At 36.5% G+C, this 13604-nt stretch overlaps 1 long non-coding RNA gene across 1 annotated transcript; it reads right to left on the bottom strand.

Annotated features, from left to right (window-relative positions):
* Positions 1–5489: 5489 nt before the first annotated feature.
* On the bottom strand, positions 5490–13479 carry LOC133659345 (uncharacterized). Its single transcript, XR_009827622.1, has 4 exons — positions 13180–13479; positions 11969–12066; positions 9664–10063; positions 5490–5953 (listed from the first exon to the last, which is right to left on the bottom strand). It is a non-coding gene; the product is annotated as an uncharacterized LOC133659345 (long non-coding RNA).
* Between the last annotated feature and the right edge of the window lie 125 nt (positions 13480–13604).

Raw genomic sequence — 13604 nt, 5'->3', positions numbered from 1 at the left:
ATCTTAAAAAACAATCTAACCGCGATTAAGGCGTGTTGTTACAACCTTGTCAATATCAAACACAATCTGCTTTGAATGCACATTAACGCTGTTTACGGAACATTTTCAAGTTTGGTAATCAAATGTGTAGGTAGTCACCCATACAAATCAACAAACACCGACGGTAAGAAGACGTTTGCGGAAATATTGAGCATAAATATATCTAAATGTAAATACAGTGGAGCCTCGATTTACGAACTTAATTGGTTCTTGGACATGGTTAATCAACAGTAAAGTTTGTATAGTGAAGCAGAGTTTCCCATAAGATTTAATGTAAACATGAATAATTGGTTTTAGCCTCGACAAAAACCCTATTTTAGTAAATAAATGGACACTTTGAATACACTATACTGTGTGTATGTGTATATATATATATATACAGTGGGGCAAAAAAGTATTTAGTCAGCCACCCATTGACAATCAATGGGTGGCTGACTAAATACTTTTTTGCCCCACTGTATATATATATATATATATATATATATATATATATATATATATATATATATATATATATATATATATATATATATATATATATATATATATATATATATATATATGTGTGTATAGTACAGGCCAAAAGTTTGGACACACCTTCTCATTTCAAAGCATTTTCTTTATTTTCAAGACTATTTACCTTGTAGATTGTCACTGAAGGCATCAAAACTATGACACCTGTGAAGTGAAAACCATTTCAGGAGACTACCTCTTGAAGCTCATCGAGAGAATGCCAATAGTGTGCGAAAAAGTAATCAGAGCAAAGGGTGGCTATTTTGAAGAAACTAGAATATAAAACACGTTTTCAGTTATTTCACCTTTTTTTGTTAAGTAGATAACTCCACATGTGTTCATTCATAGTTTTGTTTAGTTTAAGTCATGAAAATAAAGAAAACCCATTGAATGAGAAGGTTTGTTCAAACTTTTGGCCTGTGCTGTGTATATATATATATATATATATATATTTTATGTCAACACACACGCACAAATGTCTCATTGGTGCGTTCCAAAACGTAAACCACCATGTTTCTAATAAAAATAAATACAAAAACAAAAAAGGAAAATTATTCTATCTTGTGTCTGCAAATATTTGTGGCATTGCTTAACGCTGTGGGAGTTTCGAAGCGATGAACGATCAGTAGTTTCACGTAGTCACTAATAGCATTAGCACAAATTAGCAGTGTGACGTGATCCTTCATCAGCTTGTGTCCCGGTAGTGCAGGGGTGTTAAACGTACGGCCCGCTGCAACAGGTTTTGTCCGGCCCGCGGAATGAGTTTGCTAAGTATAAAAATAAGCCAACATTTTTGAATGAAAGAATCTGCTGTTCTAAAAGTGTCCACTAGATGGCCCAATAGCAATTATTTGTATCTTTGTAGATGATGCTACATATGTAAAGAAAATAAACCACATGTTAGTGCACCAGTCTAGGAACATGAGCAAACTACATAAATAACATCCTGTAATTTGATTTGGATATTATTTTTTTATTTTGATGGATTGAAAATTAACACAATGAGTTGACTGTTGAACATTATCACATAATTTATTCAGAACGTATAAATAACGACAAATAAAGATAGAATACTATGAACCGCAACATGTAAGTGTAAAAAAAAAATAAATATATATATCATATGTACATTTTCAGAATGTGCTTGTTGTATTTTTAAACAAAGAAAACAATCTGAAGTTGTCTTTATTTTTAAGTTATCGTGCCGTGATTTTACCAGTCCGGCCCACTTGGGAGTAGATTTTTCTCCATGTGGCCCCCGATCTAAAATTAGTTTGACACCCCTGCGGTAGGGGATTCTCCTTCGCTGTAATAAAGGTCCACTCTGGCATCTTTTTCAGTCCCTTTAAAATTAAAGACTTGCTGCAGTACAAAGCCCCCTTAGCTGATGAATTCCTCAAACTGAATGTGCCGGAAGCTAATTGGCAAAAAACGCTCACTCAAAGCAACCCGAAGCTATACAGCGAGACTGTGAGAGTTTGGACACATTTAAAGCGTTTCGGGTCACACAAAGTGATCTCTACCCACAGCAAAAATGTGCTTGCTCATCTGTTGCTTGATCTCGTATCTTGAGAACATTTTGAGCTTCTCATTTCTGTCTAATTCTGTGAAAAATTGTTTCTCTTTTATTGCTCCTAAGGGACCCTTAGGAGCAATAAATAAGCTAAAAAGAGACAAGACATCACTGAGACAAAGGAGGTTGAGTTGAGACAACCATTTGAGCAATATTTGAGAAGTGGGATACACTGAGGAGAGCTCATATATGTATGCCACTGATCTCAATTATGTCTCATTTATTTTGAAGGAGAATTAAAGAGAAATAAATGAGATGTATGAGCAATAAAAGAGATCTTATGTATGTCTCTTTAATGTCTTGATTAGTTCTCTTAAATGTCTTAACAAAGCCATCATATCTCAAATTTGAGAATAATGAGAACAAATTGAGAGTGCAATTATCTAACTTAATTAGAAATAACTGTAAAAAAATACTCAAATATTGAAAGGTGTATCACTTTATTTGGCTATACAAAAATACAAAACATAAGATATAAAAATAGATTAAATACAACAATTTAAATGTAGTTTATACATAATGTACATATTGACATTCACAACATAGAAAACAATATACAAAAAATAAAACAAATAAATATAAATTTATTTAACCCTAAGTACTCACTTTGTTGTGAAAAAGTCAGGTGTAGTTTTTTTTTAACTCCTTGTCGAGCAAACCATGTATCGTAGTTAAAAAAAACCCACCTGACTTCATCTCAGTAAGAGGGTGAGTAAATGACAAAATGTTCCATTTTTTAAATTTTCCAAGCAAAAACTGAAATCCATTTATAAAATAGTAACCGTGCTGTTTGGAACTGGTCTACATACAAAAAAATAATCGCACATTGGAAACCAGGGATACTTAACATTTTATACCTCATGGCCCGACCAACTTTTCCACTACAGAGGGGTGTGGGGCCCACTCAAATACAAACACTGAATTAGCCATCTCACACTGAAGTGTGTTAAAACTGAGTACCATTGCGGCCCATATGGACGGACCACAGCTAAGAAACCCATATTTATTGGCGGCCCCCAAGGGGTACTCGCAGCCAAACAGTGGGCCCCAGCCCTGTGATTAAGAAACACTGTTGTAAACAATAGAACAGCCTCCTGCGGTAACAATATAACATTTGGTACATAAATTAATTTAAACATTTTGAAATTGGTTATAAAAGCTACTAATATACCTGATTATGTAAGCAGTAACATACTGCGTCATTTCCAGTTGTATTATTTTTTTATTTGGAAACAACTTTGCACTGTGAAGGGATATTAGCCGCTAGCTTGTTAGTGAGGTTGCATCGGTGCCAAATTTGCGAGACACAGCACAGCTCAATATGCATTGTCACAGTATAACGTGGTACTAAAAGCTACATCATAGAGCAATTTTATACAATATATACTGTGCAACCCCAGACCAAAATATTAACATGTTTATAAAGGAAACATCCTACCCCAGAATGAACTTGGCAGGTACAAGGGCCTACTTAAAACCTGCTCTGGCCCGACATTTGTTTACCAAAGCTTTCTTGAGCTTGGCCTCCTCAATATTGTCCCAATCAGGAAGGGTACCGCATCTCAGGACATACGCTGTAAGGCAAGAACATAATAATCAGGCATTCGTAATTTTGCCACATCCGAGTTTCTACAGGTATCAAATCTATGCAATGCAATAATAATAATAATGCAAATCTAATTTAATGCTTTTTAATCCCATTTTTTTGGTACTTAAAAAAATGTAATGCCCATGTGCATTTGCATATAGTTATTATATATAGTCAAAAGCTTACAATTATCTGTATACACACAGTTGTAAGCATTAGACAAGTTAATTAGTTGAAAAGTTTACATTAACTGTTACTATCTAGTGTATTAGAATTGGCTTACAAAGCTGTTTAATTGGAGAATGTATTTGTATTTATTTATTTTTCTGGAGTAGCATCTGGTGTTTTGACTTTGCATGGTCGTAGACATTTTAGAAAAATGCAGAACGATATTTGGAAAAATGCCAATAAGATGCATAAAAAAAGCAATGTCATTGAATATATTGTATTTTACACCCTCTCTGTTGTTTAAAATGTTTACAGTAAATAGCAAGTTATGTATCGAGTGTCATGTCTTGTATTCATTTATTGTGGGAATGTCAGAGAATAAAAGAGTTGTGGTCTGCTGTGAAAATTGCCTTGTTTGTCCATCCTAGGCCAGCGTAGATCACTTGAGGCGCCTGCGTCACGACAGTTGCTAATGTTAGCAAAGTTAGCTCATATGTGTTGAAGTGAAGGTGATTGAAATAAATGAGTCGTGTATGAAAAAAGCTCAGCTTCCCCATTATTCTGACATGGTGTCACAGTTAAGGACTACACGCCTACAATAACCAAAGAATGGAAAAGTTTAGGCCCCCAGTGCAGTTTCATTTTGCCGTATTGAGGCAGTGCTTTTGTCGCGTTCCCACCTTACAATACTTCTTGTATGCAGTTTAACAGCTACAGCTAAAAAAAGAAACACACAGACAGACGTAGCAATTTCGATGACCGTAACGTTCTTAAGTTAATTTTCATTTACCGTTTGACATACCGGTATTGACTATCGGCCATGTCCTACAATTGTATTACATTTTTTAAATGCCTCTAGACAACGCATTTAATGCTTTTTATTGCTGTTTAAGGCCTTAATTTATGCAAAATCCATTTAATGACTTAATGCCTTGCGAAAACCCTGAACATACAGTACATTAATACACACAACCACACTTCAAGTTGATGGACATAACACTATATTGCTTATCACAAAGCTAGTTTTTTGGCCAATCACAAACTGTAATTATGTAATAGTCAGTTATGCTTCTAGTGTGCTGTAATCAATAAGGGATCAAACTTTCTCATATTGAACTTCTATTTAACTATTGTTACACAATTTTGGCCTGAAAACACCCTCAGTTTGGGAAAACTTACTTAGGATTCCTTCAACTTTTTTCCGGTCAAGGATGCGCTTTCCTGTTCCTGCAGGTTTGTTTCCAGGGCGACCAAAAGGGACAGCATTTTGACACTCCTCAACTGTAAAAAAGTGGTCAAAAAGTGCGTGGAATAAACACATTGAGCTTTGAAGCATGACTCATGGCAGCAAGGCGGAACGATAATATGAATACGCCGCTCTCAGGAAAGAGCTCCTGCTGGCCCGATTGTTGAGGAGGGCCGTCGCTGTATTTGTCTCCAACGAGGTCGCAAAGTTTGGCGTACACTGACTTGGCCCGGATCTGAAAGGGAAAAAATAGCACAAACAGTACCAGAATGAGAAAACAATGTGTTCAAGGCCCAATCACAAATTTAAGTAAACAAAACAATTACATTATGAACAAATTAGCATGAATTACTTGCCTAATTTCAATAGGACTTCTTCGATTCGTTGCTTTTCTCGCAGGATTTTTTCGAACTCCTCCCTACATCCATCACATGGCATCAATGATTTTTCTGCCTGCGGTCGATATGTGATAGTGTCCTCGACAGATGGGTTGCCTGCATCTCTCCTGTCCGGTGCCAGGAAAGCTGGGTTTTCATTGTCAGGTGGATTCACCCAGCTAGCTGGCAAGCTATTGTGTACGCCGGGTGAAGGACCAAAGGTGTTGTAGACATTTGGTGATGGGCCAGCGGTGTTGAAGTCATGCAGTGATGGGCAGGATGCATGGCCTTCGTAGGGAGATGGACCTTTGATGTTGAGGCCATACGGTGGTAGGCTAGATGTATGGCCTCCATAGGGACATTGACAATTGATGTGGAGGCCATACGGTGATGGTATGGCTGTATTGCCGCTGTAGGGTGATGGACCGATGGTTCCCTCTTTGGTAAACCTATCATGAAATTTCATTGAACCATAGATTACTATTCTATAAACCCAATTTGTCCATATATATATACAATATCAAAAGAGTTGAGTTGAGTTGAGTTTGAGTTTATTTCGAACATGCAAGCATACAACATGATACATCACAAGAGATGAGAAATACTGAACTACAAAAAAATTACTGAATTGACCCGCATTTTAACCTCCAGCGGCCAAAGGAGAACAAGTATTTAATAGACTGGCGATTCTGTAAAATATAAAACAAAACAAAAAATGACATTGTATGATTTTCAGGTAAATTGCCTTTTTTTCCTCTTTTTTACCTCTACTTCTCTGAAGTATAAAATATGGATTTCATGCAATAGATGCACATTAATTACTTAAAAATTCATACAAAGTGATTTTACAGATTTTTTTTTTGATTCTATCACTTACAATTGAAGTGTGCCTATAATGATATTATTATTATTAATAATAATAATAATAATAATATAAGTAACAGACCTCAAACTACAAAATCAGCAGTGTATAAATGATTTGTTCTCCTTACTCTATGATGGACGGTACCAATAATGAAAATAAATGTACAATGACCAAAATTTACCATATCTATAATCGTTCTGTACAGTACTCCTAAACAGAAACATTTCACATCAAAGACAAAGGAACTGGACCAATACTGAAGATGAAATCATCTTGACTGCAAGGAAATAGACAACTCACCTAGTCAACAATACTTAGACTTAGACAAACTTTAATGATCCACAAGGGAAATTGTTCAACACAGTAGCACATGTGTATGTATGTATGTATGTATGTATGTATGTATGTATGTATGTATGTATGTATGTATGTATATATATATATATATATATATATATATATATACACAGTATATATATATATATATATTAGGGGTGTAACGGTACACAACAATTTCGGTTCGGTACGTACCTCGGTTTAGAGGTCACGGTTCGGTTCATTTTCGGTACAGTAAGAAAACAACAAAATATACATTTTTTGGTTATTTATTTACCAAATTTGCAAAATCTTCCACCAAAAATATTTTTCTTAGTGGAATATTTGATGTGAAGAAATGAGAACCTTGGATAGGTCAATAATTCATAATAACATTTTGATTCAATATTATGTTTTGAGCAATGACAGTTTGAAAGAAAAAAAACAGCTTTGTTTTATTAGTCAACATTGCAACTTTTTCTAAATTACATTTAACCTTTAAGCTTTATTATTTCACTTTTGTTATGTTTTTGTTTATTTTAATAGTATTTTTAGAATGTGCCGTGGGCCTTTAAAACATTAGCTGTAGGCCGCAAATGGCCTCCGGGGCACACTTTTGACACCCCTGCTATAGATAATAAAAAATTTAATCTGATAAATCTATGGATAAAAAGCGTTTATCATAACTCTCTCGCTCGCGCTCTCTCTGTCCCTCCCCCTCCCTCACGAATGCTGCTGCGCGCACATTTTGTAACCTTCTTAACTCTGAACGTACATTGTTAATACACGCAACCATAACTTGAGGTGCCGGACATTTGAGGCGTTAGGGGGGCGCCGCCAGGGCAGGCCCGCGGGGGAGAGCGTGTCCGGTGGGGGGGAGGACGTGTGGTCAAGATCTGGCCCGGTCGCTGCCAGCAGCTAGCAGTGACCGGTTTCACCGGACATGTCCTCTTTTGCTGGCATGCTGGCAGCTAATGGGCTAGGTCATAGACTGGCCGTGCGTCCTCTTTTCACCAGGCGTGTCCTCTTTTGCGGAGCTGTCGGGGCGGAGTTTCTTGGATGCCTCAAATGTCCGGCATTTTGAGTATTGTTTACACAACGTGCAGTACGCTACTTAATATGTCCGTGTGGAAACTCTTTCGGTACACCTCCGAACCGAACCGGAACCCCCGTACCGAAACGGTTCGATAAAATACCCGTACCGTTACACCCCTAATATATATATATATATATATATATATATATATATATATATATATATATATATATATATATATATATATATATATATATATATAACCTTTATACATGTAACCTTCAAAAGCCTTCTCAAAACACACCTATTCAGATCTGCTTTTAACCAGTGATTAGTGATTAGTGTTCTGCGTCTTGTAATGTCCTGTCTTGTAATTGTCCTGTATTATTATGTATTTTACAATGTACTGCTTTTATATTTCCTGTAATTTATATTATTACTCTAAACTGTTTCATATTTTAATTTTTTCTCCTGTAAAGCGTCTTTAAGTGCTTTGAAAAGCGCTATACTAAATAAAATGTATTATTATTATTATAATTCAAACACACAACAGCTCCAATGTGTGTCTATCCCTTTTCCCGGCAAAACTCGAACACCCACTTCCTATTAACTTTCCTATCTCTCCCGGAAGTCCCGCCCCCCCAGCCAAAGTCATTGGCTAACACCCCGTAGCCCAGTATTAACGTGCCGGCTGGAATAAACACACGCTGAGAAATAGCTCCGTGCCTGCCTACTTTATAGGTTATAGATAAACCTATGGATAACGGAGACATATATAATAGTCTCCTTTTCAGGTGAGAGACGACGCTAAAGGCAGTACCTTTAAGGCACGCCCCCAATATTGTTGTCCGGCTAGAAATCGGGAGATTTTCAGGAGAATGGTTGTCACAGGAGATTTTCAGGAGAGGCACTGAAATTCGGGAGTCTCCCGGAAAATTCGGGAGGGTTGGCAAGTATGATAACAGACAATCAGTTAACAGTATTTACTGAGCAATGGAAGGGACACACATGATGCTAATTATGCTAACTAGCAAGCTTGTTTTGGTTTCCCTGTCCTGAAATTCAGTGTGGAGCAACAGCAAGTACCTGCGACCGAGGCGAGCGTTCCACAAATTTTGTTTGGATCCTATTTTTTGATATTGTTTACTTAATTCATCCATGGAACTTTTGTTATTGTTGAAAGCTCCGGTCGGACAGGTTTCACGGGACACATTTCCGGTGTTGTGTGTTGCTCTGAGAACCCAAGGGTGTTTCGTTAATGCTCGATTGCTGATAGAAAGCAAAGTTAGCTCTGTTTTTTGACACTCATCCTTCAACTCCCATCCTTACACTACTTTTATTTATGTTTGTGTATATTTGTATTTATATTTAATTTTAAAAAATGCGGAATTTATATTTTGACGTAAAACTGAATGTTTAAAAACTTAGATTTCTTCTGTTAAGAAAGTATATATTGTGTAACAATTTTTTTTTCTCAATAAAACTTGTTTATAAGATTTCAGTGTGTGTTGAAGTACTTCTTGAGCACATTCATCAATACTGTGATAACAATTGTAACCATGACATATGTTCATTTTGTTACTCCCTAGTTTTGACACATGAGATTGTAGAGTGGATATTTACACTCTATGAACATTTTGACCATGGTTAAAAAGTAATAAAATTATGGCAGATAATTGTTTTCAGGGTCCACAAGTTCAGAACTTTTAATCCTGAAATGTAAGTGGATACAGATGTTGGGTTTTGGGCTATTAAATACATTAAATATTTGTATTTGTCATTCACATACTATTTACTGAAACAATTATTTGATGGCAGATAAAATAATATTTCAGTTAATGCTGCTTTTTTTGGTTTGGAAATTCACCAAATTGGATTTTATAAAGATTAAAAGTTTTGAACTTGTAGCCCCATAGGCATGAGGTAATAAATGTCAAGCTTACCCTTAGGGTGGTGGTGGTCCAACAGTGTTGCTGCCTGTTACAAGTCCCCCGTCACTTGATAGATTCAGCGCTGTGATATTATCATGTTCAGACAGTGGGTTCCGATCTACTGTAATGGTGTCAGACCTTGATGTTGAGTGTGATGGCTCATTGGCTTCCAACATATTTAAAAATGACTCCTGTGGACTTTGGCAGCCTTTTGGTGACTGAGTCTGATCTTTTCCTGAAATATATTCAACAGTTGCCCTATAAAATTTACCATCTGACCACTTTGCTAAAACTGAATCTCCTGTTCTAAGATCTAAGATCCGCACAGGAGCATCATCTCTTGACAAAATGCCTGCTCCTGTAAAGATTTTGCCGGTATAACCGTCCTCCCATCTGACGAATGCCAAACACCCTGAAAGAGAGAGTGCAAAAGAGAAAGTGTTTAAAATGTTTTATTTGAGTATGTGTACAGCTTCACTAATGGACATTGGAGTGTTACTTTCAAAGGCAAAATTAAAGTGTTGCTAGAAACATAATTTTATATGGGACTTTATTGTATTATATGTATAGTACATGTTCCAAAAAGAAAAAAGCATAAAACACCACCAGAATTAGAGATTGTCATGTCTGTTCATGTTTTTGTTTTGGCCATGTGTTTTTTTTTTGGACTCTTTTTAGTTCCTGGTTGCACTTCCTTGTTTGGTTTGGTTTCCATGGTCACCCATTAGTTTTCACCTGTCATGTCACGCACCTGTTTCACATTTTGAGTCACGCACCTGTTGTTAATCATGTCTGTTATTTAAGTCTTTCTTTCTGTTCACTCGTTCTGCGTTCATACTGTCAAAACGGGGGGGGGGGGGGTCGCAGCTGGCTGCGGGGTTGTTCTTCCCATGCAAAGACGGCTCCGGACGACAGCGTGAAGGTGAGCTTGGATTTATTTAAACATAAATCACTCAAACTTTCACAAATGCAAACAATAAACAAAAAAAGGCAAGCGTGCCTAAAACACAAAAGAAGCTGCTGTTAGCAGAAGCAATGACATGAACTATGACTTACTTAGTCAGCAAGAGCCATGAACAGGTGTGACATAAAGACAATGAACGCAGAACGAGTGAACAGAAAGAAAGACTTAAATAACAGACATGATTAACAACAGGTGCGTGACTCAAAACGTGGAACAGGTGCGTGACATGACAGGTGAAAACTAATGGGTGACCATGGAAACCAAACCAAACAAGGAAGTGCAACCAGGAACTAAAAAGAGTCCAAAAAACAAACACATGGCCAAAACAAAAACATGAACAGACATGACAGAGATATTGCAAGTCAAAGTGATGAAGCTGAGTGTTACGCTCAGGACTTGGTGTAACTAAACATTAAAGTTAAAGTACCAATGATTGTCACACACACACTAGGTGTGGCGAAATTATTACCCTATAAGATGAAGGCAATTGCATTTTATTGATATTTGAAATGTATTCAATGTTTATAAATGAATATTTAAATATACTAATGTAAAAAAGGGAATAAATATTAAAAATAAGATCATTAAATGAAATCTAGTTTGGTTACGCCATCATGAGCGCAACACAAGGTTGTAAAAGCTTCAACTCCAATTCTAAATAAGATGTCAAAAGCAAACTGAAATCAAATACACACAGCTTAAAGATTGATCAATACCTATTTAAATTTAGTAATACATAAATATGATGATTTATCAAAATATAAAAGAAATATATACCTAAACATAACGCTCATGATGGTTACACCAAAAAGTAACGCTATGAATCGCGTTTTTCCAAGTTTTAGGGGCATTTTTATGCTATTTCCAAGCATCTCCTTTTTATTATCGTTGATTTTAAATGGTCAAACTAATGCATATTATATATGCATGCCCTAGTAAACAAAAAAAAAAGTCATATTTATTTTGATTGTTACATTTTGAAGTACGTTTGTGCAGGTGGGTGCGAATGTACCCATTACCAGAGCTGTACACGTATACAAATTTGGACTGGTATTTGTCACCTCATTTGGACAAAAATGTTATGATTATTCCCTCTCCCCATCCCTATTTGCATTTTAAAGCATATGCAGTAGGATGATCTTGCCCATCGCTGTCTTAGAGGTGTGTGGCCTCATTACAATTAGGGTACTGTTACCTAACTTCCTTGGGGCGACTTTCCCAAGGTGGCATTCTCAGCTGTTCTTTAAATACGAAACAAACTAATGAAGTCCTTTTTCCAGTTTGTTAGCTACATGTAACACTGCAATTTGGCTTAACCGTAGTCCGCTTTGCCACACATACATAAAGACTTACCAGATTGCTCATTTGGGGGAGGAGAATTATGCAGGTCCTTCATTTTCTTTGTGGGAACTCCTAACCTCTTTTTTGTTGTCATTTTCTTTTTGTCCATCCTGTTAATGAAAAAATACAATTTGGAATCTCAAACTGGGGATAGGTTGATTGGCAACACTAAAGTGACGCGAGTGTGTGAATGTTGTTTGTCGATCTGTGTTGACTTGTCCAGGGTGTACCCCGCCTTCCGCCCGAGCGCAGCTGGGATAGGCTCCAGCACCCCCCACGACACGGAAGGGAAAAGCAGTAGAAAATAGATGGATGGAACTATAATATAAATGGAAAGTATTTACATATATGGGGTTACTCTGTATGGATGTTAACTTTTTGGGTGAATCATATTTGACTTCTGTCAAAAACAAGTAAACAAAATGATTGTTTACGATCATTCTGGCTATAGTAAAAAAAATCTCAACCCAGACAGTTTAATTCTTATTTTAATTTGTATCTATTTTGGGGCGCGTGTGGCTTGATGGCACCTTTTTATAATAGGGTACATATTAAGAAAGTTATGGCATTTTTAACAAATAAGGTCATGAATAAAATCTCGAGCCCCAATGACTTTGTATTGAAGAGGTTGACCATAAATTTGTGCATTTTGACCAGGTTAAAACAATCATAACTTTTTAAACATGTATCACAGCAAAATTATTCTTATATCACGTAACTAGTCTTAACAAGACCTGTCTGATAATACTGGTTTTATTAAAATGAATGAATGTTTAACATTTTACACACATACCTACTTTATTTTCCAATATATTTACAGTTTATAAAATCAATAGCATGGTACAAAACATACTCGGCCACTGCCAACGAGTAAGCAAAATGTCTGCTGCTTTCAAAATGGCGGAGCAAATTTGTTAATCATTGAACACTTTTGGATGTCATCTCTTATTAATTACAACTAGCCAGCCATACCAATAAAATGCAGCCCTGACCTTCTTTGTCGATTGTTACTTTACCTACAACAGTATTATAAAACGTTTTAAAGTCAATTCACTGTAGAATCTAATCATGAAGGTCATTATGTATACTAACATTACTTGTTGGGCAGACGCCATTAGCGTTACCGCAACCTCCCAAAGGACCACGCCGTTGTCACAACAGTTAAATATTTTCACTTCACAACATTACATGGTTGAACAACTAAACACTATTAAGATACTTACCTCTCCAAGTCTAATGTCGCAGGCGTTGCCGTCGTCGTTTCCAAAAACGTTCCCGCTTCTTCTTCTCTTTCTTCTTCTCTTTATTTTCTTCCTCGTTTTAGTTTAAGGTAGGCGCAGACAACGTTAAAATATTACGCCACCTACTGTTTTCCCGCTTCTTCTTCTTCTGACGTTAATTGATGGCAAACAACGAGTGATGTCCGCCGCTGTCTGACAGAAAGCGTGCCTTTTTGAATTGCCTTCCTTTGAAAGTTACACATAGCCAAAAATGGTTATTTTCAGATGGACATATAAGGAGAAAATCAACTTTATCTAAATTCTGAGACGTGGATCTGTCTCAACAACATTCTCGCGAGATTTGGCACGGCGCCCCATGAATCTGTCCAATCATATTTGCTCTTCCTGGAAAACACGCATGCGCGGTT

Source organism: Entelurus aequoreus, linkage group LG10, assembly GCF_033978785.1.
Source record: "Entelurus aequoreus isolate RoL-2023_Sb linkage group LG10, RoL_Eaeq_v1.1, whole genome shotgun sequence".
NCBI lineage: Eukaryota > Metazoa > Chordata > Actinopteri > Syngnathiformes > Syngnathidae > Entelurus > Entelurus aequoreus.
This window is presented reverse-complemented; position numbering and strand designations above follow the sequence as displayed.